Source organism: Acomys minous (assembly GCF_964271855.1).
Source record: "Acomys minous genome assembly, chromosome: 7".
NCBI lineage: Eukaryota > Metazoa > Chordata > Mammalia > Rodentia > Muridae > Acomys > Acomys minous.
In genome coordinates, this window is record NC_140488.1 from 52,549,284 (window position 1) to 52,575,113 (window position 25,830).

A 25,830-nucleotide genomic window follows, 5' to 3' on the forward strand; every position below is an offset into this window, starting at 1 on the left:
TTAAGACTCTTAACAGTAACTGGTCATTAATATCTCTCAACATCAATGGTCTCAATTCACCAATAAAAAGACACAGACTAACTGTTCATAAAGAGGATCCAACAATCTTCTGCATTCAAGAAACACATCTCACCCATAATGATAGGCATTACCTCAGGATAAAAGGTTGGAAAAAGATATTCCAAGCAAATGGTCACAAGAAGCAAGCAGGCGTAGCCATTTTAATATCGAACAAAATAGACTTTCAACCAAGATTAATCAAAAGGGATGAGGATGGACACTTCATACTCATCAAAGGTAAAGTCAACCAAGATGACATCACAATTCTGAACATCTATGCTCCCAATACAAGGGCACCCACATTTGTAAAAGATCTGCTAAAAAGGCTTAAACCACACATCGATCCCCACAAAATAATAGTGGGAGACTTCAACACCCCACTCTTACTGAAGGACAAGTCATTGAAACAGAAACTAAGCCGAGAAATAACATCATTAACCAATGCCATGGGTCAAATGGATCTAACAGATATCTATAGAACCTTTCACTCAAACAAGAAAGAATATACCTTTTTCTCTGCACCCCATGGAACCTTCTCCAAAATTGATCACATCGTAGGTCACAAAGCAAGCCTCAACAAACACAAGAGGATTGAAATAATACCTTGTATCCTATCAGGTGATCATGGGCTTAGGCTGCAATTCAACAACAACAGAAATAACAAAAATCCCACACGTATGTGGAAACTAAACAACTCTCTGCTAAATGACACCTGGGTAAGGGAAGAAATAAAGAAAGAAATCAAAAAGTTTCTGAAATTCAATGAAAATGAAGGAACAACATACCCAAATTTGTAGGATACATTGAAAGCAGTGCTAAGAGAAAAATGCATAGCACTAAGTGCCTTTAAAAAGAAATTGGAAGCATCGCACATATGCACCTTAACGACACAACTGGAAGCCCTAGAAAAAAAAGAAGCAGAAACACCCAAAAGGAGTAGAAATAATCAATATAGAAAGTCTGGAAATAATCAAATTCAGAGGTGAAATTAACCAATTAGAAACTAAGAAAACAGTCCAAATAATCAACAAAGCCAAGAGCTGGTTCTTTGAGAAAGTCAACAAGATAGACAGACCATTAGCCAAACTAACTAAAAGGCAGAGAGACAGTATTGAAATCAACAAAATCAGAAATGAAAAGGGAGACACAACAACAGACACTGAAGAAATACAAAGAATCATAAGATCCTACTTTGAAGGCATATATGTCACAAAATTTGAAAACTAAGGGAAATGGACGATTTTCTTGATCAATTTCAATTGCCAAAGTTGAGTGAAGAAAAGATAAAGAAGCTAAATAGTCCCATTTCCCCTATAGATATTGAAGCAACCATTGATAGTCTTCCAACCAAAAAAAGCACAGGAGCAGATGGTTTCAGTGCAGAATTCTACCAGACCTTCAAGGGTGAGCTAATACCGATACTCTTCAAGCTACTCCAAAAGATAGAAAGGGATGGAACATGACCAAATTCATTCTGTGAGGCCATTGTCTCATTGATACATAAACCTTACAAAGACTCAACAAAGAAAGAGAATTTCAGGCCAATTTCTCTTATGAACATCGATGCAAAAATACTAAATAAAATACTTGCAAAACGAATACAAGAACACATCAAAGATATCATTCATCATGACCTAGTAGCCTTCATTCCAGGCATGCAGGGATGGTTTAATATATGGAAATCCATCAATGTAATCCACCATATAAACAAACTGAAAATAAAAAACCACATGATCATCTCTTTAGATGCAGAGAAAGCATTTGATAAAATCTAACACCCATTCATGTTTAAGGTTTTAGAGAGATTGGGAATACAAGGCACTTTCCTCAACATAATAAAGGCTATATATAGGAAGCCAATAGCCAAAATCAAAGTAAATGGTGAGATACTCAAGAAAATTCTTCTAAAATCAGGAAGAAGGCAAGGCACTCTCTCCATATCTCTTCAGTATAGTACTCGAAGTTCTAGCTAGAGCAATAAGACAACAAAAGGAGATCAAGGGTATTCAAATGGGAAAATAGGAAGTCAAATTATCCCTATTTGCAGATGATATGATAGTGTACATAAGTGACCCTCAAAATTCCACCAGAGAACTCCTCCAGCTGATAAACACCTTCAGCAAATTGGCTGGATACAAAATTAACTCAAAAAAGTCTGTAGCCTTCCTAAACACAAATGACAAGCTTGCAGAGGAAGAAATTAGGAAAACTACACCCTTCACATTAGCCACAAGCAATATAAAATACTTAGGAGTTACTCTAACTAAGCAAGTGAAGGACTTGTTTGAAAAAAATTTCAAAACTCTAAAGAAAGGGATTGAAGATGACATGAGAAGATGGAATGATGTTCCTTGCTCATGGATCAGGAGAATTAACATAGTAAAAATGGCCATCCAACCAAAAGCAATCTACAGATTCAATGCAATCTCTATCAAAATACCTACACAATTTTTTAAAGACATTGAAAATTCAATTCTGAACTTCATATGGAAAAACAAAAAACCCAGAATAGCTAAAACAATCTTGTACAATAAAAGGTACTCCGGAGGAGTCTCCATACCTGATCTCAAACTGTACTATAAAGCAATAGTAATTAAAACAGCATGGTACTGGCACAGCAACAGGCTGCTTGATCAGTGGAATCGAATCGAAGACCCAGATATGAATCCACACACATATGGTCGCTTGATTTTCGACAATGAAGCCAAATCTAGTCGATGGAAAAAGGATAGCATCTTCAACAAATGGTGCTGGTATAACTGGATGTCTATGTGTAAAAAAAATGCAACTGGACCCATATTTGTCACCCTGTACAAGTCTCAAATCCAAGTGGATTAAAGACCTCAACATAAATCCAGAGACATTAAGTCACTTAGAAGAAAAAACGGGAAAGAGCCTGGAACATATTGGCACAGGAGACAACTTCCTGAACAGAACACCAACAGCCCAGACATTAACATCAATAATTAATAAATGGGACCTCATGAGGCTGAGAAGCTTCTGTAAGGCAGGTGACACTGTCAAGAGAACAAAGCGACAGCCTACAGACTGGGAAAAGATCTTCACCAACCCTACATCTGACAAAGGTCTAATATCCAAATTATATAAAGAACTCAAGAAATTAAACACCACCAAACCAAATAACCCAATTGAGAAATGGAGCTTGGAACTAAACAGAGAATTCTCAACAGAGGAATATCAAATGGCTGAGAAACACTAAAAGAAATGCTCAACCTCCTTAATCATCAGGGAAATGCAAATCAAAACAACTCTGAGATTCCATCTTATACCCATCAGAATGGCTAAGATAAAAAACTCAAGCGACACCACATGCTGGTGAGGATGTGGAGAGAGAGGAACACTCCTTCATTGCTGGTGGGAATGCAAACTAGTACAGCCACTTTGGAAATCTATCTGGTGCTATCTCAGAAAAATGGGAATAGGGCTTCCTCAAGACCCAGCTATTCCACTCCTTGGAATATACCCAGAAGATGCTCCAGCATACAACATGAAAATTTCTCAACCATTTTCATAGCAGCCGTATTCATAATAGCCAGATCATGGAAACAGCCTAAGTGTCCATCATTAGAAAAATGGATAAAGAAACTGTGGTACATATACACTATGGAATACTACTCAGCTATTAAAAACAAGGAATTCCCGAAATGTGTGGATAAATGGATTGAGTTAGAAATGATCATAATGAATGAGTTAACCCAGAAGCAGAAAGACTCAAATGTTATATACTCAATTATATCTGTACATTAGCCCAAGGGGCATGTCCCACCAAAGTCCTCACTTACCATGAAACTGAGACAGAGGGGAGGACATTCTAATGGGACTCTAGATGAGAGAATCATGGGAGAATGGCAAAGTAGAAGGATCCAGAGGATCCTAGAATCCTACAAGTAGAACATTATGATAGGCAGATTTGGACTCAGGGGTCCCGCTCAAACTAAGGCACCAGTTAAGGACAATACAGGCCGTAAACCTTAAACCCCTACCCAGATCTAGCCATTGGACAGAACACTCTCCACAGTAGAGTGGAGAGTGTGATATGACTTTCTCACATACTCTGGTGCCTCACCTTTGACCATGTCCCCTGGAGGGGGAGACCTGGTGGCACTCAGAGGAAGGACAGCAGGTTACCAAGAAGAGACTTGATACCCTATGAACATATACAGGGGGAGGAAATCCCCCTCAGGAACAGTCATAGGGGAGGGGAATAAGGGGAAAATGGGAGGGAGGGAAGAATGGGAGGATACAAGGGCTGGGATAACCATTGAGATGTAACAAGTATAAATTAATAAAGGAGAAAAAATTTAGCTTTGTAGTTATTATGTTAAAATATATAAATTCTGATATAATATTTTCTCTTAAAATCTCAGTATTTAATTAAGGACAAATATGTAATAACATATTATTGAAGTAATCTAGCAACTAAAATGATAAGATACTTTTTAACTTAAGTGATGACTGTTAATATTATTCTTTTAACTCATTAGATTCTCTAATTTGTGGTGGAGTGAGGAGTGAGGAAAACAGTTAAGGTCAAAAGAGTAGGTTGTTTATTTTAAAGCTTAAAACCATTTTTCAGTAGCCTTAATTTAGTGATATATGAAACAAAGAGAATAGATAAAAATTCTTTTAAATATATGAAGCAGACTAGCTACTTTAGTGGATCAACCATTTTAAAATTTGGCACATACCAAAATCATATCAAAATCCGTAAAGCTCGGATATAACTTTTTACCAGTCTGGAGAGACAGCCTTTGGTTGAAAATTCTTTTTCACTGATATATTTAAAGGAAATAATCTAAAAAGTGGAAAGGTCTCACTACAGAACAAAGATAAAAGTTTATTTCTTATCTAGATGTACCATAACACTTGTAATTTCAACATCCAGGGCAAAATTCAAGCAGATTTACCTACAAGTATTCAGGTTTCTAAGCTATAGTACAAGCCTATGATCAGTGCAGTGTTGAAGAGGTTTATCTACATATCGTCTGCAGGAAGATGAAGGTATATGAATATGAAGTTCGCAATATTTGCTATGCCATGAGTATTAAAATTCTTTGTTTCTGAAACTATAGTATATCTCCCATAATATTTCTTGAGACTGTAGAAGTTAATTAGTCACTTAAAGTACAGTATGTTCTCTCTCTCAAGCCTAACCCATCTCTGCCCACAACTGATCCCTAGAAATTGGTGGGGGGCATCTGTAGGATAGAGGGGGCTCTAGGAAGTCTATGGGTGTGACCTTAGCCAAGACTTCTAGCAGTGGGTGATATGGAGCCTTAAGCTGCCACTTCCATAGCCATGTGGGATTTCCAATGGAGGGAAGGAGATACCAACCTACCCATAAAATCTTCAACCCTAGATTTGTCTTACCTACATGAAATGTAGTGATTGAGATATAGGAGAGATTGAGGAAGCAAACAAATGACTGGTCCAACTTGAGAACCACCACATGGGAGAGAGTCAACCTCTTTCATTATTAATGGCACTCTACTATGCTTACAGACAGGATGGCTAGCATAATTGTCCTCTGACAGGCTTCATCCATCAGCCGATGGAAACAGATGCAGAGATCCACAGTCAAAGAACAGGCAGAGTTCAGAGAGTTTGTGGAAGAGTGGGAGGAAGGATACAGGGAGTCACAGGGGTCAAAGATACCACAACACCTACAGAATAAAGTAACCTGGGCCCATAGGGGTACACAAAACTGAACCACCAGACTAAGAGCATTCATGTATTGGAATTAAGTCCCCTATACATATACAGCAAATGTCCACCTTGTCAATGCTATCTCTGATTCTGTTGCCTGAATCTGGATCATTTTCCCCTCGCCAGACTGCCTTGTGAGGGAGGCCTCAGTGGGAGAGGATGTGCTTAGTCCTACTTCAAATTGAAGCACCAATGTGGATGGGTAACTTGGGAGTGTCTCTTTGAGAAGAAGGAGGAGGAATGGGGGGAGCAGAGCATGAGGGTGAGACTGGAAAAAGAGGAGGTGGGGGATGGGATCAGGTTGTATGATGGTTAAATAAGTAAAAATATATTTACCTGCAAAATGAAAGTGAACTATGTTTTCAGACTATTATATTCATTCTATTTATTAAGTCATGTTATTATAATTTTAAGAGATGTTAGTTACTGAAATGATTTGGACACATAGTAATATTGCTAATATGAATATATGGTAAACTGATCTAGTCTCTTTTTTTTCTGTCCTTCTATCACCTTATCTTCCCAACCCCACCTTCCCTGCCTTTTCTTCCCTATTCTCCCTTATACCTCTGATAGTGAATGCCCTGTTCCTCCACTGTCTGGCCACAGCCTATCAGGTTTCATCAGGATAGCCTACAACCCCTTCCTCTGTTTGCAAAGTTTTGTTTACCTCCTGGATATCATGAGCTTCCCACTACCTCTAGGAGCAAGTGTTTCAATTAGGAAGGAAATGGAAATTACAACTGTGTGTGTGTGTGTGCGCACGCGCGCGGGCGCGCGCACGCACGCACATGTGTGAAAACATGTTTGCATGTACACATATGCATTTTCTGTGTATGTGATGCTAAACACATATGGAAGCCAAAGGCCATTTTTCTATCATGTTAGTTCCAAGAATTTAGAAATGAGGCTTGACTTCAAGGATCTTTATTCCCTGTACCATCTGATCAGTTCTATACTTTTACTCAAACATGAGTGTTCATGTATCTATTCTATGCTTATTTCATTGTGTTTAAAGATATACTCAGGAGTAGTCAAGTTTTGATCTTCTGAACATGAATATCCAGTTTCCTCAACCACGTGTGTCAAAGAGGTTGTCCTTGCTTCTCTAATGCATTTTTTTGGCACCTTTTTATTGTCGATTCATGATGATACTTGTGTCTTTTTAAATGTGCTCCATATTTACACATACAAATTCATTAACCTTTATTTTATTTTTGATGTTATTATATAATTATATCATTTTCCATTTCTTCTTTGTCCCTCCAGTCTTTTATAACCCTTCCACACATACTCTCTTTCACATATCTACAAACTTTTTCACCCAAACACAAAAGCATATACTTCTCAGCACCTTACATGAACTTCTCCAAAACTTAACAAAATATGAAGCTACAAGTGTCAAAAGATAAAAACAATATTCTTTAGAATAGTTAAATTCTGTTTCAATTTTAGCTTCTTGATTATTGGTGATAAGAATTACATTGTGAAGTTTCTTGACTATATAGTTTTCTATTTTTCTTTCTTTTTAAAATTGTTTCATTTTTGTACATATACATTATATTATTACACATATATACAATAGATTACCTATGGCAGGAAGAACTATGACACAATGAGGAATTATATAAATTTATTTTTATAAGCATATGGAATTAAAAAAATCACAACCATGAACATTGTTATAATCAGAGGCCCTCTAGGTTCTCCACAATGATACTGAACATGCTCACAAGGGGTTCCTATAGTCATGTCTTTTTTTTTCTGCAACTTTTTTATTTAATTAATTTATTCTGATTGTAACTCAATTGTTATCCCATCAGTTGTATCATACCATTCCTACCTCTCTCCCGCTTTCACCCTATTCCCCTCCCCTAGGTCTAAGACCGAGGGGCACCTCCTCCCTCACTATATGGTCACAAGCTATCAAGTCACATTGTTAAGTCTTAAAAATCTTTAAAAGGGAAAAAAACCAAAAACTCAGCATACTACCACTTAACTTGTTTTAATGTTTCTTCACAAATGGTGAAAATACTAAAGAATAGACAAGGAACAGTCATAATGTTGTGTCCAACATTATAAATATGGAATTATATACTTAAAACTTTTTCTGGTTTAAAAAATAAATCTGGACATGCTTACCCTGTCTTGCAGAGTTTGGCTGTCAACTCTGCTGCATTCAAGTTTGCCCATTTTTTAGACAGAATTCTGTCTGTGGTAGAAACGAGGACATTTTTGCCCAATGGCTTATTTGCCACATTTGAAGCCATCTCCACAAAGAGGTTCTTTAATGCTCATCATCTTCTTTGAGGTAGGCTGGGTGTTGCCAGGATTTAACATGTTTCATTGTCAATGAATCTTTAAAGTAATAAAAACATTTATAAATTCCGTATTCAGCATGTCTCTGGGATTTTTGAAGACCATATCTTTCTAAAGAGTCATATCTATCTGCTGTACCTAAGATGTATATTCTTGTGATAAAAGTAGACTAGCAATTGACATGACCAAGATTTAAACTACTAACAGGTAATTTGTATAATTTATTTCTCCTAAATAGCTTTCTATAGCACTTTGAAAGCATGGAAGTAAACCTTGTATTATAGTTGAGTTATACAGGTACAGTAACTCATATTAGTATATATATATATATATATATATATATATATATATATATATATATATATATATAATGTGTGAAGAATAATCTTACATTTGAATTATATACCACTGTATCTAGAACTTATTTTGCATCTATATACAAAATTCTATACCAATGAATTAAAAATATCTTGTGAGTGACAATAGAGGCATTAAATTGAGGAGTAGATTCACTAATCTACTTTTTGTTCTATCTTCCCTATATATTTCTATATTCTCCCTTCTTTCTTTTCAACCTCTTTCTCCAAACAGGATGTCAATATCCAGTAGGCAGCGAGGAATGCATCCTGTCAGGTCTGATCTAATGTCAGTGTCTGGTTCTTTTGTTCTGAAAGCACATATCTCACAAGCATTACATTATATAGCCCTAATAGTTCCTGCCTCACAAAAATGTACATCGGAGATATTGGACCAGAAAGTTGAAGAAGATGTTCTAATATTATAAAGAGTTTTGGGTGACCACTCAGGTAGCAAACTGTCTCTGTCATCTTCTCATTTGGAAAGTTACTAACCTGCACTTCTGGCATACTTAGGTAATCAAATTTATTCCTTCTCAAGTCTCTAATGGAGTTTAAGACCAGGTGGCTTAGTTTTACAATGAAGCTTTGTTGTTTAGGGGTTAAGATGTTTTTAGGTCTAGATAGATGTTTTAAGTTGATAATGACAAAATGTTATGGAGATTAATTTACATTCAGAATTTTAGACGCACCAAGATAGAAAGATGTTTTCTTCAAGGCTGTCAAATACAAATAGCCAAAACACTAAGAATGCAACATTTATATAATTGCTGATTGGGTCATGGTTCTTCTTGCTCTAGGTAATCTATTGTATATATGTGTAATAATATAAATGTATATGTAAAAATAAAATAAAATCATAAAATTAAATTTAAAAAATGAAAGAAAAAAATAAATTTAGTGGTCAATACAGCTTTGCAGATCTCTAGTAAGGCCGGTCTCTGCTTTCTTGAAGGTGCTCACTTTTATCCATTTTTCCATGTCTGCCTCTTCTTCCTCTCATCTCTTCCATCAAAGGTCAGGAGGTCCCCCCCCAGGACAACTTTGTCTTCCTCCACTAAAGCCACCTATGTCCATGCCATGGCCACCTTGGAAGCCACCTCTGTCTCTACCTCTGCCACCTGTGAATATTCCTCTAGGACTGTCATGGTCCATAAGTCCACCTCTTGCTCCTAGCATGCCACCAGGGCCGCCTAGGCCTCAATCACCACCTGGAGGTGGGAAGGGTGGTGGGAGGAAGTCTTAGGGCTTAGGCCTTACACTGGTTTCATTCTGTTCTCTGGGTGAAGTTCTGGTTTCGAAAGCCCGGCTTGGCACACTGCCAGTCTCCAGCTCAGTGTTGGACAGTTACTCTCTGAGAAAGATGCCCTCCTGAACCCCAGGGCCCTCTTGGGGGAAGCCTCCTTTGTCTCCTCCACAGTCTTCCATGCGACCCATGGTTGCTCCAGGACTTGCTGGGCTACCAGGACATCCTCGAAGTGGTGGTGGTATCCCTCTGCCTTCATGAGGTGGCATGCCACCCCACATGCTGTTCTTTGGAGGCTTCTTTCTGGCAAGAGAAACTTTAAGTTTGCTTCCTTGAAAATCTTTCCTATCACACCATTCCACGGCAGCCTTGGCAGTTGGCGGATCTTCATAGGACACTGTGGCGTCACCTTTAGGAATTCCTGTCTCCTTATCCAGGTAGATATGGACCATGGGTTGCCCAGTTCTCTTGTTCATCTTGACAACATCACAGTGCTTTAAGAAATCTGCCTGATTTCCCAGAGTCACACTGTCATTTAATCCTTCCACATAAATTGCACTGTTGTCAGAGTCTACATCGGGATATATAGGAGGGCCTAGATCAAGACCTGTTCCTTCATCCATGGGTCCACTAGGCTTATTGAAGCCACTTCACTCTCCAGCACCCATTCCACCACATCCTCCATCAGCCCACCTCTGCTTATGGCTCCTGCCTCCTTGATCAAATCCCCCTCTTCCCCTGCTCCGGTTATCAGGGCCACTCATGCTCCGGTTCTCTCCTGGTCTGAAAAATCCTCCCGACCCCTGCCCATAAACACCCATGCTACTGAGACGGTCCTGTTGGAATGAACTCTGCTGCCTGTAGCTGTTGGTCTGTTGGCTATATTGACTTGGAACCTGCCTGTAGGATCCAGTCTGACGGGGGTAACTAGTGGGCGGCTGCTGCCCATAGCTGCTTTGTTGACCATAGCTACTCTCCTGTCCAAAGCTGCTTAGCTGCCCATAGGTGTTCTGCTGAGAGTAACAGCTCTGATCTTAACTAGTCGGCTGTGAAGAGGAGTAGCTAGTAGGAGGATACGATGGAGGTGCTGTGACTGGCTACCCTGGGTAGCTCCCAGGTACCCAGAGATAACTGTAGTTACTCTGTCCCATATTCTAGGCTGAGTTGGTTATAAGCCCCTTTGCGAAACTGAAGTTGACTAGTATCAGCGGGCTTGTCATTATCCTGTGGTCTTGTAGGTGCTGTATGACTGCTGGCTGCTGGTCATAGGCTGGGTAGGCAGGCTGGGTCCCATAGGCAGACTGAGCTGCATATGAGGCCTGGGTTGTGATGACTGTAGCAGTGGTGGTGTCATAAGCACCAGTGACATATCCTTGGACAGGCTGGCGGTATGCCTGGCCTGTGGGGGGGGGGGGCAGTTGGATTGGTATAACCAGTGGGATGCTGTCAGTAAGAAGTCAGATATACAGTCTGCCCATAGGTGGCAGTGGTATGAGCCTGGGTATAGCTCACATCATTAGGCTGTCCATAGGTTCCATAGCTTTGTTGCCCATATAGCTGGGTAGTCTGCATATCCTTGAGTTGGCTGGGCAATGTAACCACTTTAACCCTTCTGCGCTGCAGCTTGGCTGTATGTACTGTAATCCGTGAACACCATTTTCTCTCCTTACTCCTCATTCTCTAAATGTCTGTCACACTCTAGCGTTCCTCCTAGGTGCCTCACTCTAATTTTCATTTCTTATACAAGATAATTTTTGGTCAAGTTTATTCTTTTTATTGAATATTAAAATTTCTATATTCAGAGAGATTTTAGTTACATTTTTTACTATGTAATATCATTTCTGATTATTCAGTATATCATTGAGCTATGATAGTGAACTTAAACTTTTACACTCAAATTATTCATCATCTTTATGTATAGATTTTACTATTTTTCTGTCTTTCATATGAAGCTTTTACTATTTAAACTTGTTTAATCATATATTAACTTAATTCCTTCAAAAATTTCTCTATGTTGTGCTTTAAAACATATCATTTTGGTGGCACTTGACAACCACATGTGTCCTGCAAATATCTTCCTGTGAAGATTTAACTTCACAAACATTATTCTCCAAACTGTATACTTATTAATATATGCCATCTGCTACTTCCTAACTGTTGGTTAAAATTCTTTGTTTATTTAAAATAAAACATGTGATATTCTTTATGAAATTACATAACATACATAGATCAGAGATAAGGAAATTATTTTCTTTTTCAAAAAGAATTCCAAAATTGACTCAGAATTTGTACTTTCTCCTCAAATGAGCATCCTGTAACACACATAAGGAATTTTTGGCTAATATCATTAATAATCTTGCACATATCTAAAACTGATAGTCCCAGTTATTGTGTGTGTGTGTGTGTGTGTTTCCTTACCAAACCACACTGACTCTTATTTGAGACTAAAATTGGAAAGTGTTTATGAGAAATATGTGGGAGAGTTGCAGAAGAAAGATTTTAATCAAAATTATGTATTGAATCTTTCCACTTCCGCTCCCCAGCTGGAAACTGAGTTCTTCCTCACTCTCCTGTTTTGGATGAGAACAGCTGCTTGTGATGACATCCGCAGTCTTCTCCAGCCTTCTGCTTTAGGCAGCAGTTTATGCCTTTCTCTTTGAAATTAGCTGGAACCATTTTAAGCATTTTCCTGTTTCCTCTAGGCATATGCAATACCAGAATAAGGATTATAACATCTGTCCTCAACATTATATGAAGTTTTTACAATATTTCTTGATTGTTTGAGGGCCAGCAAATGAATAAGGTAAGAAGACAAGTTTATTGCTACACAAGGATAGAAAAACAGAATGAAAGTGGTTTAGAGTGCAGAAAAGAAAGAATCACAGCATGAGGGTGTTAGGAGGTGATATATCAAGTGTATCTTAAACCAAAGATAGTTTAATACAGGTAAAAGAAGTGCCACTTACTTAAATAATTTTACTGAGTGTTAAAGCTTAGCTGGAAAGTGTTCCCTTGCTGTGTTAGTGAAATCATCTGCCGTGCTCTGGATTTGTTGTTGTTGTATTAATCAGTCTGAGGATGCTGTCTCTATGACTCTATGGTTGATGTTTGCAAAAAGTTTGGAAACAGAATGATCCCTTGGCATTTCTTTAGCAAGTATTAATTTGCCTGGAGAAAAACAATCTATGAAAATAAGAAAGGACATGCCCAGAATATTAGAAAGAATAATTTGAATAGAACTTTTATATATTGCTTTACTGATTGTTTTATAAATGCTCTTATTTATGTAGTTTAGTATAAATAAGTAAATTCCATATGCATTTGTAAAAAAAAAACACAAAAAAGAAAAAAAAAAAAACAAGACTACCACAGTATGTATAAGGAGTTCTAGGAAAAAAGAATGAATAGACTATTTCTCTCAAGAGAAAAAATTACAAAAAAGTGAAGTCCGAAAAGAGAGGAGGAGAGACAATTCAGTCATTTGCTCATTAGAAGCTATATATGAATATTTCTTGTTAATAATAATAGTAGTAATAGTAGTAGTAGTAGTAGTAGTAGTAGTAGTAGTAGTAGTAGTAGTAGTGGATCCTGTATATAATCTACTAACATTTCTGAATACAAGAGGCCCAAGGCAAGGCTCACAACATCATCTGAAACTTTTAAAGTAACCTGTTACTAATCTTTTTCACTTCCCCAAATTTAACTCTTATGGGTCCTATTCTTACAGCCTTTGGCTCACATATATACCAGGTATACCTAGTTACAGTGCTATATTCATGTCCTTTCTCAAACACTGCATGTTTATAAATTTTTATCAGCATTCAGAAACCTTCTTCATGAAGCTTTGCTTAACCTTTCCCTTATTGTTGATTCTAAGTTTTAAAACTCTCTCATTGTACAAACTGTACCGTGATGAGATTACTTATCACTTCCCATGTCTTTCTCTAATTTTTGATCCTGTTTCACTTTTGAGTAAGCCTGGGACACAACACTTTACCTAAAAATGTAGAATTTCCATAATTGCTTAGGGAAACTCAGATCCATTAATTTTTTTTCTTCATGGCTTATGTTTTCTTTGGCTTTCTCCCTCAGAAATGTTCTCACCTGAGGATGCTGATCTTATCAAATATGTTCCTAGTCTGTGTAGTCTTTCATTCCCGATAAAAAGGCCTTTCATCATTTTATCTGAAAAAAATCTAAGCTTTACATCTCTCTATGACTCATTATATTCTATTTTCTTTAACACCTCATTTTCAAAATCGCTAGGTATATTACACCAACTCCTTGGTCGATAAGTATGTTTTTGCTCTGACAAATGATAACACTACTTTACCATTTTATTGTATATTTGTCTCCCATTACAGTCTAAAGGTATCTAAGTGAATATATATTGTAGAAAGACCTTATGCAACAATGTTTTAAATGTCATATGACTTGCATGAGACATGTTCAGTATGAGTCATCATTAAAATTTTTACTACACTAAAAAAAATGAAAATATAAAACTGCTGTTCTGATTAAGTGATAAATGAACTGATTTTTATTCTGGAAGCTAAAGGGGAGAGATCATTTTTTAGAAGTCATTATAATGAAACGTTCTATTTTATAGCACCAGTCATAATGATGTACAGAATGATCTAGTCTATAATTTTTAATACTGTTGTACTATACATGCATGACCTGAAGTTTTCAAATGTATGGAAAAAAGATCTGCAAAAAATATATATAGTTCTTGGGAATATTAAATTCCTTTCTCAAGAAGTAGGCAGGAATATTCCTGATCTACCATATGTTGTTAGTGATACCATTTGTACAAATATTTGTTCAGTAGCTTCTGATAATGAGAGCGACATAGCCTCTTCAGCCTATTATTACATCAACTAATCTCCTAATTATGGAGTCAGAAGATGCTGCCTAAGAAGTACTTCTTATAAAGTACTCTGTTGATGTCATGCATTAGAATTATCTCTAAAGTTAGTGTTAAAATACAGCCTCTTGTAACATGTAATCTCAGATCAACTAGAGCAGATTATCTGTGACTTAAACACACAATCTGACCTGTAAAAGGGCTTTCCAGATAACTTGAACTATAAGAATATTTTGTCAGCTACAGAAAGTGTATTTTCTTTCTGTAGATAACAAGTAAATGAAGGAGTCAACCTGACATTTACAAATATCCTTGAGAAATCCATCTTTTAAGGAGATATATTATCCTTTCCACCACCTCATAAATTTGTTTACATGAAACATTGCTGCATGTTTACCACCAATCAAAATATATCTTAGACTTAAAAAGGTTACTTTCTCATAATGTTTGGATGCATATGATCTCAACCGTGCAGAGTTTAAAATATAAATATGATCTAATATACATATGGAATAATTGACTTGTGGCTGGAATTGACTAATCTCAAGAACAATTGCATTCAGAAAAGGTGATTCAAATCTACTGTTGTAAATGTCATAATACTTCGTGGGCACTTCCCAACATTTGATTGACATAATGAATAGATATTATAATCAGGCTGTTTAAGACTGAAACTAACTCTGAAAATGTTGTGAAATGTATTCGAATTAAAACAAGTATATCATACATGTGAGTCACATAACGTTTAGTATATTTCTATTTTAAATGTGTAACTCTAGAAAAATTTGTATCCCTTACTGATCATTAGATTACTTTCTTCCCTCTAACAATGCAGAGAAATATACTCCCAGCTTTCCCTCAAAACATTGTACCTCATCAGTGCGATTTTTGTCTGCTATTCAGTTATAACCACAGTGTACAATGGAGACTAAAATAAGAGTAATAAATGTGCGTAGGGGGCATTCTCTCTGATTCTATTCCATTTTGCTTTAATAAATATCATGGATACAAAAACACATATGGAAGCAAAGCAAAATCCTTTAGAAAAAGATCAACTAAGACTGTTTGTTAAAATCAGCAAATAGCTTATGACTAAGCCCTTTAAATTTACTTTTCTTTCTGCTAACCACCACAACCTGATACAATATTTTTAATGATGAATAAGTGCTCATTGCTTTTGTAAATATTCAAATATCAGAATAAAACTGATTTCTTTGTTACTCTAAAGATGTAAAATAGAGAATAATTATGTGCCAATGCCATTTGTGGCTCATCCAAAAATTGGCTATCTACAGGCACTACTCTGATGATGGGGTACTTACTTGAACAGAGTCCTCAGGGTGCTATAATCAAGAGGGAAATTATCACTTTTCTTTACTTGATTTGAATCATCTCTATTTTTTCCATCAAATACATTTTAAAGAATATTTAGTACGAAGGACTGGGATTTAATTTTATAGCAGAAAAAAATCACAGTATTGTGAGGTAAATTTAATTTATTACTCATTCATATATTTTACTTCTACCCTAGGAAGCATTAAAATAAAGCACAGTTACAGTATAAATGTTTTAAAGTAGCAGTTCCTTCCTCTTTACTAAGCAATTAATGAATTTGGCCTTACTAAAGAAACTATTTCTGTCCCCACCTCTTTTTAAATTATCTATTCTCATTTGCCCATTTGCTGTGATCTGTTGGCCCTGTTCTGAGCTGGAATGCTAATCTGTATATTACAGTTCTCCATAGCAATTAATGTTTAACACAACCTCTCTATTTGCAAGCTGTATAACATTTTATATGTTAATGTGAAGTCATTGTCAATTATACTTGTATAATTCTTGTCAATTACACTGCTGTACAATTCTGTATGTGTGTTAAAAAAATCAATAAAATTTATATTTACAAAATACCCTATTCACTGCATCTTTACTTATTCTAGGGTTGTCAGGTAATACTCAAGAATACAGTGTATTATAATAGTCAAATAAACCATAGTTAAGTTAAGCAGATAGTACAAGTAAATCAATTAGCATATTTAAGTGTCTGTTACACAGTGTGTCCTGAAAAGTATTCACTCTTGCTATCAAGAATTGCTGCAATATAAGTACTTGAGAAATGGCATAAAGTTTTGTAACACTTTCTGCTCTTACAGAGGAAAACAGGTTCAATAGTAAGCACACACATCACAGGTCACAACTATTGGTAATTCAGGTTTCAAAGAATCCAGTCTTCATGGGCACTATACTCCTGCAGTGCACATACATGTAGAAATCACACACATACACACACACACAAACACACACACACTCTACATTTTTAAAAGAAAAGAAAATTTACCTCAGTACAAAATCCCAACTGTATTTACTGGATGACTTAGTGTCTTAATGTGACTTCTTATTATGTTGGAGAATTCAATTCACAATCATATATACTGAGTGTGCAATGTGTTGGTATAAACATGAAACAAGATGACTTATACAGCATAGTAGAATTTGAAAACACTTCGTAATATCCTCCTTGACTGACTTCCTATGGCACATAACTAGCCTTCAGCTATGCTTTCATTATGCAGTCATTTAATGTCAACTTAATTTGTATTCTACATGATCACAGTGTGAAAGGCCTAGATGTTTCCTGAACTATAAGATTAAAGTATTTAAAGTTTCTAGGATAATAAATTAGTTCACAGACAAACACCAGTTTATAAATATGAAAAAAATTACTTTGAAAATTTAGCTTATAACATTTGTCTGATCTTTACCAAAGAAGAATTAAATAGCAACCAGAAGCCTTGCCACATTCTTATATTGTGAATTTGTTCAAATATTCCTGTCCTGAAATTTTCTTGTGTGGAAATGAAGAAATTTGGAAACAAACAAATTTCATCACATTACAGATGGTTCTCACAAAATTTTTTTTAATGACAAAAGGAAGAGTTCATCTGCTTGGTATGGGAGGGGTAAGAGATTTGTATGTTTTTCCAATTCTAATGGTCATTAGATATTTGAAATTCTTTTATCTCAAATATGTCATAACTGGCTAGAATATATTCCCTGAAACAACTGTGGGAAATATAAAATAGCATTAGATTATTATATTTTATAGTATATAATATATATAAAGTTCCATGAAACCAAAACTTTGTGACTTAGAATATGCCAAGATTTAATTATGTAATAAGTAATATGTGAGTTTATTAATAACATTTTAATAAACACTAAGATCAGAAAACATGCTCACTTGCTTACTGTATTATATTTATATAATAATCATTTATATAACACTTATTGCATGATAGGTAATATTCAAAGTCACTAAAATTTACTGCAATAATCTGGGAATCCCCATTTTACAGTTGAGAAAACTGAAAGGTAGAGATGGTAGGATCACTGCAGACAGATGGGTAAAGAGACTTTTCCAATAAGATAATGAAATATGTAAGCTTAACTCAATACATCATGCATATGATAGTAAGAAAAAGATAGTCTAGAAATATATTATTGTTCACCTTAAAATTCAAGCAGAAATACTTAAGTTTTCTCTTTAAAGTATTGAATATTTTAATGATTGTTTATTTGTATTTTATGTATTTGTGTGTCTTAGTGTATATATGAGCACAATATGTGTAGGTGCCCCAAAAGCAAGGAGAAGAAGAATATGGTTCCAGCTGGAACTGGAGTTACAGGCCATTGTGAGTTGCCTGACATAGATGCTAGGATGACTCAAGTCTTCTTCAAGATCAACAAATGTTCTTAACCCCTTGGCCATCTCTCCAGTTTCTAAGCTATCATAATATTTTCAATGAGAAAATAACATGATTGACAGATTTGTCGATTTGTCTTTTGTTTTGCTTTGCTTTGTTTTCTTTTCTCAGAAGTATATTTAAAGACATCAATCTCACAGTAAAGCATGAGAAAAATATTTGGGATAAGTTGTTATGATGAGGAAAGGTTAGTCAGAGAAGACATTTGAAAATTTCTTTAGTGACTCAAGGATGCTGGAACAAGACTGAATTAAGAGTGTAGATAGAAACAGACTAAGAAAAGACTATAAGAAAATAGAAGAAATACTAGCAGAAATGGTTAGATTAAGCATGAGTACAAAAATGAGAGTCAGGGAAAGGTTTATGAATTTTGTACTTCTGACATAGGCCTAGATGCTGTAAAGGCACTCTACTGACTATTCTCTTAAATGGATTTCTGAGAAGAAATGGATCCAAAGCGTTTTTCCCCCTGTGTGCCTCTCTTGAAGAAAGGTAGCTTTTTGGAGCTATAGCTTTCCCAGTGTTAGTGTGCTGCCACTGGGGACATGAATCCAGAGACTGAGAGAGCAAAATAAACTGCAGATATGGAAATGGTCAATGATGGAAATGTGGCATAAAGAGCAAGCACATCATGTGGCTGTATGCTGTACCACACCACTCCACTGAGATGCTTCAAGCATCTCTCTCTCTCTCTCTCTCTCTCTCTCTCTCTCTCTCTCTCTCTCTATCTCCCCTCTCTCTTTCTTTAATGGCAAAGTTTTTTCACACAACATATTCTGATTACAGTTTAGTTTTTCCAGATTCGTCCCATCTCCCTACCCATCCAACTTCAATCATTTCTGTATTTCTCTCTTTAGAAAGCTAACAAACAGGAAAAAATAACAGAAATAAAAATAAAATCATTGCACATATACACAAACAAAAACCTTAAAACCACAAAGTTGGAAGCTAAACTATACAAGCAAAAAGAACAGTAAGATAAAAAATGTTCCAAAAAAAGCAATAGGGGACAAAAAGTCAAGAAAAAGTCCATTAAGTTAGTTATTTGTGGGCCATCTACTGCTGAGCATGGAGCCTACCCTTAAGTACAAATATACCTTAGAGAAGAATAGTTTTTCCTTTCCAAGTAAGTATCAATTTCTAAAGTGGAAGTTTCTGGATTCTTTGAAGACTTGGATGTGTCCTGTGGCGTTTTGCTGAAAGCTGTCTTGTGAGAGGTCACGTGATGTTTCTCTGGAAGAGAGAGTAAGTGAGGTTTTACTGGAAGCAGACACGTGAGAGAGAAAGTGATAGTGAGAATGAGTATAAAAAGAACCACAGACCATGGATGAGGCTTTTGGCATTTCTATGCCTGTAACACTTTCTTGGTCTTCGATGGTGTTCCTTTTGCAGAGAGAAACATTCTAGAGAATTTCTCCTGGTACTCAGGCTTAATCTGGCTGCTTCCAAGGATTTGTGAGCTTTGGGGTTTCTGCTGGATCTTGCCACCTCTACATATCATGCACACTTTGGTATTGGCTATGAGACTGGACTTCTGGTTTCCTGACAATGCAGAGAGGAATTGGCCCAAGGAACTATGTCCACACAAGTTCACAAATCCCTTTTCTTATTAACATTATTTCTCCCCTTCCTCTGGTTGGTGGACTAGAAGTGAAGTTGAAGTGTTTAAGAACTTTAAACAAAGTAGGTTTTGAAAAAAATATAAGCCTACAAATTTCAGATAGATTCTTGGTGAGGGTTGGGTGACCATGTCTGCTTTCTCCTCTCAGCACTGGCACCCTATCTGGCTTGAACTTGTGCAGACACTGTGAGTGCTGTGACACTCTTTGCACACATTCTTAATGGGCAATATTAAGCTCAAATTGCCAATTAGAGCAATACACTCAGCCAAATAGATTTAACTTCCATACCTTTCTATTTGGACTATTGCCACATTTCAATGTTTTCTTCAGTCTGTTAATTGGTCCATGTTTCTCTTTTGGATTCATTTTCCTTGTGGGTGGCAAAGACAACTTCACTGTTTGTTCCCAGAGGGAAAATGCTTTGATTAATGACATCATTCATATGGTTTATTTCTAGCTATATGATTATGAGGGAGGTTAACTAGTTTTTCAAATGGAGTGCTGGGATGCATTTCATCCTTAAGGCTGAAAAATGAATGATGCTGAGCAAAGTCTTCAAAAACTGTCTCTCCATTCCACTAACTGATTAATAAGGGAAATTCTTCTGTTGGAATGCTGCATCTTTCTCTACCTATAAATTTTTCCAAATCAGTGATAATGTCTGAAGAACTGGTGTAACTGTCACTTGGAACTACTAGTTTACATTTAATGCAAGATAGACAATTTCTTCATCAGATGGTAACTGCCAAAAAATATATAATTCATTATAAATAAAAAAATGTAACAGGGATTGTGATATTGTCATATATATCTAGGATGTTACTATTAGTCTTCTGCCATGGGAGGTATTGGGATTGGGACTATCTAATCAAAACTGATGATAGTTATTTCAATGAAAATTTCCAAAGCAGCTTAAATAGACTAAAGTAAGATGAAAGGTTTATATTTAAAACTTTCTCTGACTATATTACTAAGCCAGGTGTACTTTAAAACAAAATTGCTTCTTACTATTTTGTTCTCCTTTTAGGTTGTATAATGAAGTGAAATTGATTATTTTCCTTTGATTTTTTCCTTTTTGATTCCAGGATCTACTTAGTACGACTCTATTATATTTAAGTTTCTCTGCAGTGACCTTCACTGACTTGCCCAGGTTTATGAATAAAGTATAATGAAAAGACTTTCTGTTCATGCACATAACTGATTCTGCCTTTCCTGTCAGTCAGAGGTCCCTTTAATATTATTGTAAACTGGTACATATGAGAAAGAATGAAACTCAAATGAATTGGGAGTCCATCTTTTAACAATATGATTTGATTCAACAAATGATGTTCTAAATGTTGAAGCTTATAAACACCTTTGCCCACTACTAAGAAAATAGTGAAAATGGAATGCTACTGTCATGTGGGAATTTAGCTAGAGTTCTCAGATCTCAAGTTCTGAGTTGTCTGTAGTTGGAAACTATTGTTTTAACACCTATTCTCATTCTTCCTCTATCTAAAACACTAAAACCTGTATTACTCATTTTCTTCCATTTTTCCTTAAAAAATTTTAAAGAAAGGTTTTCGTATATCCCAGACATCCCTAAACTCGATGTGTAGCTGAACATGATCTTGAACTCCTGATATTTCTGCCTGCTCCTTCAAACCATATACTTGAATATCTGAATTGCCCTCTCATTTGTAAAATAGGTCTATTTCTCAAAATATTTATCTTTCAAGGATAAGATTGAATTCTTTGTTTAGAAGGCATGCAGGGGAACGAATGTGGCAGTTAGCTATCCAGTCATTAATGAGATGAAAGCTATACCCCTTGCCAGCAAATTCATTCTGAGTACACTGCTCCCCAAGTAATTGTTATCATGTGCCTGTATATACATGGCTTCATGCTATGTACTGGGTGATATACAAAATGAATAGATTTAGTCCTTGCTCTTTTCCAGTTTACATCTTCCTTCAATTCAAATGTAGCAGAGTGTTTAAAGGGGCAAAGTCAGATCATGAAGTTTGTATCTTTTCCCCCTCAAGAATGGATTATTGAGATTTTTCTTCATGGGCTTGTTTGAGAGAGGAAGAACTTTTTAAATTAAATATTTTTTATTTTTATGTATACATTTATATTATTACACATATATACAATAAACTACCTATAACAAGAAGTAACATACATAATCATGAATTATATAAATGTTACATTAATAATGTTTTGGCTATTTGTATTTGGCAGCCTTGAAGAAAACATCTTTCCTATCCTGGTGCATTTAAAATTCTGATTGTAAATCAATCTCCGTCACAATTTCATTTGCATATTACCCACAGTCATTACTACAAATTAAGTGATAAATTCAAATATTCTTTTCTTTTCAAAAGTTTTGAATTATGAGTACAAGTGCATAAGTGCAAAGAACATAGAGCAATCTGCAGAAAGTTTCTTTACCTCCACCATTGGTTCTGGAGCTTGAACTAAAGGGGTCAGCCTTGCTTGGCAACTATACTCATGGAAACATTCCTCTAGGCCTTATTTTTGTTGTTTGAGACATGCACTCTTGTCTGTGTAATATTTGTTATACTGGCTTTGTTGCCTATGATTTAAAACAACCATCCAGTCTCAACTTCCCAAGTAGGGTGATTACATTTTTTCTCACTATGTCAACCTTTAAAAGTCAGTAGTATAAGGATAACAATTGAATAACATTGTTTAGATGTAATGTAATTCTTTTTAAAATTTTGATATTCATTTTTTTGCTTCTGTAACATAAGCTACTTTCCTGTTTCCTAGGTCTCCCTCATATTTACTCTTACTTAACACATATACTAAAAATTATGAGTTAGTACTCACATATGAAAAATAATATATGGTATTTATCTTTCTGAGCTGGGATTACCTCATGAAATAATTCCAATTCTCATAATTTTTCTGAAAATTTTGTAATTTCATTTTTCTTTATGACTGAATACAAATCAACTAAGCTAATGTACCATATTTTCATTATGTATTCATCAGTAGGTAGACATACAGATTGATTCTTAGCTGTTGTGAATGGAGAAACAATCAACATGGATGTCAAATGTCACTGTAGTAAAATTAAAAATCTGTTGAGTATAAGACAAGGAGTGGTATATATCAATCATTTACTTCTAGTTCTAGTTTTTTGAAAACTAATTATAAATTTTCTATGGTAGTGTATACTCCCACCAACACTGTAGGTTACAGACTGTAGAGAAATCAATTGCAGAATGACTCATTACCTTCCTCCCCACTGTCTGGATTTTACAGTGCTAGAAGGTACTATGAAGACCACTGGAGTAACATATATACATCAATGGGCTTACCTCGTATTGGACTTTGCATGTTGAAATACAGACCTGACCACCAAGATATACCCACAGGTACAGATGTTGTTTTGATGCTTTAGTTAAGGTTTCCACTGCTGTGAAAAGACACCTTGACCAAAGCAACTTTTATAAAGGAAAACATTAAATTGAGGTTGGCTTGCAGTTTCATAAGTTTAGTCCATTCTCATCATGGCGGGAAGCATGGCATTTTGCAGGCATGGTGCTGAGGGAGCTGAGAGTTCTACAACTTGATCCAAAGGCAGCAGAAGGAGATTGAATTCCACACTAGGTGGAGCTTAAACATAGTAGACATCAAAGCCCATCCCCGCAATGACACACATCCTCGAACAAGGCCACATCTACTCCAACAGACCATAAATTGCAATAATGCCACTCCCTATAGGCTGAGAACTCAAACACATGAGTTTATGGAGATAATACCTTTTCAAACCACAGGTTTGTAAGTAACCCTTTTCTGATTTGCTCTAAGACCCACTCCACAGGAAGAAATGCTTACCTGATACTGTGAGTCTCACTAGAATACCATAGCCGAGGAGATCGTAGACTCTGGCACTGGGAGAGACATGATGATCATTTTGCAAAATAGCCTTCTAACTATTCATGCTTATTTCCCTCAACCTTCATCAAAGAAGTGTAATTTTGTTTGGTTTATTTACTAATTAATGCAGAGATTCAAAATTGGCCAAAGTTTTGAGAATAAGTGAATTTGATTGCCCTCCCCTATATTACTAGGTTCTCTTCCAAACTATAAGTAATGTTACAGAAGAGGGTACAAAAAGAGTGTTGATGATAAAGAATAGGAGAAAAGTGCTTTAGAATGCTACTGTTTTCTGAACATGATATGGCTATTGCATTCTTGTGCTCCTCATTCATGAGCCCATGAGCAGCATTAATTGTGCTCAGTTAGTTGTCAAAAAAGAAGACATAGAATTGGCATAGAGATATCTTTAGGAGGCATTCTGCAGAAAGACAGAGGAGGAAATAGAGGTGAATATGATCAAAATATATACCTATATGAAATGCTCAAATAATAAACATTATAAATGAAAAGTTAACTATTTCTTCTCTTTGAATGTTTTTCTTTAAGTTTTAGAGATTCCTCAGCCATAATTTCATTAGATTGAGTAAGTCATTTGATATACACATATATATACAGATGTGTATAAGTGTGTGATTTATTTGATTCATCCATTTCTATAATTTCATTGTCACTATTTTCTAACTGAATTATTATTCCATATTTTTATATTTTTCCTCAAATTAGTGTTATTTCATCAACATCCATAACCTTGTCTATTTTTAAACTTTCTTATATAATTTCAGATTTATTCTGTAACCTTATTATCTAGGTCTTGAATTAAATTGTTTATCTATTTATTATGATTTAAAAATCATAAAGAGTATACTATAATGGTATCATTTTCCTCTTTCTTCTCGCCTATCTTCTCTTGGTATCTTTAAATTTCATTGCCTGTATTTTAAAATTTGTCATTATGTGTGCATTTATGTGTGTGTATTTCTAAAAATATCATTACAACCTGATCAGTCTGTATAATATTTCATGTATGTATGTTTTCAAGGTTTAACAATTATCTTTGGATAACCACTGGTGTGCTCTTTTCTGGGGAAGACTATTTTTCCTGCTCAAGCATCCCTTAGTTTTCTGTAATTCTTTGTAAGGGGTTAAGGCCTTGTGAGCTTTTCCCCATTCACCTTCTCATGTCTTTTGGTATCATGCCTGTTTGAGTGCAAGCCATGATTAAACACCTATATTGCTGAAAAATCATGCATGTAATTCTGACATTTCTAGCAAAAACAAACTCACAGAAAAATTCCAGTTCCTCTGATTCATAAAATCTTTCTGATGTCTCTTTAACAATGATCCCAAAGCCTTGAGTCAGAATTTGTTTTGTAAAATATGTCAGTTGGAACTGAACTGTACATCTCTGCATGCTTATTAATTGTGGTTTTCCTGTAATTTTTCCCTTATAAAGAGAAGCTTATTTGATGAATAGTAAGAATTTCATTTATCTATGAGTATAAAGATACAGATCTTGAAAGCAGTTAGGGATTAGGCTGGTCTAGTAAATGCTCATTCCTGGTTCGCTTCTAAGACGCATAACTTCACTAACCCCATGCAATTGGCTAGGTTTCCAGTACCAGACATTTCTCTCTTTCTGAACAGGCCTTATGTCCAACGTAGAAAACTCTTGGTAACTAACAAGATATGACTGCCACTACTGCATATATAGGATTATCATATCATGTTGGTAGTTGTTATGGTTCATAAGCATCATAGCTGGGTAGGACTTTGCTTCTTAGAAAGCTGGAAGGGCTCCTTCTGATACTCTGAAAGGTAGTCCTCAGAGAGGAAGTTTTAGGTCAGATCCATCTCAGGGGTCTCTAGGTCTTGTGTGAAAAATGCATAGTGTCTTGAGAATTGGAGACTTACCTTCTACCTCTGCTAGATAACCAAGTATAACAATAGTCCATCACATTTTGAGATTCTCTTGGATTAT

General features: G+C 35.7%; 2 pseudogenes across 2 annotated transcripts in view; both read right to left on the bottom strand.

Moving 5' to 3' along the window:
- The window catches only part of LOC311601980 (protein SET-like), a 468,622-nt pseudogene that overhangs the window by 163,514 nt on the left and 279,278 nt on the right, over positions 1–25,830 (bottom strand). The window lies entirely within an intron of this gene.
- On the bottom strand, positions 9,327–11,365 carry LOC311602364 (RNA-binding protein EWS-like; annotated as a pseudogene). Its single transcript has 2 exons — positions 9,983–11,365; positions 9,327–9,634 (listed from the first exon to the last, which is right to left on the bottom strand). The product of its transcript is annotated as an RNA-binding protein EWS-like (transcript).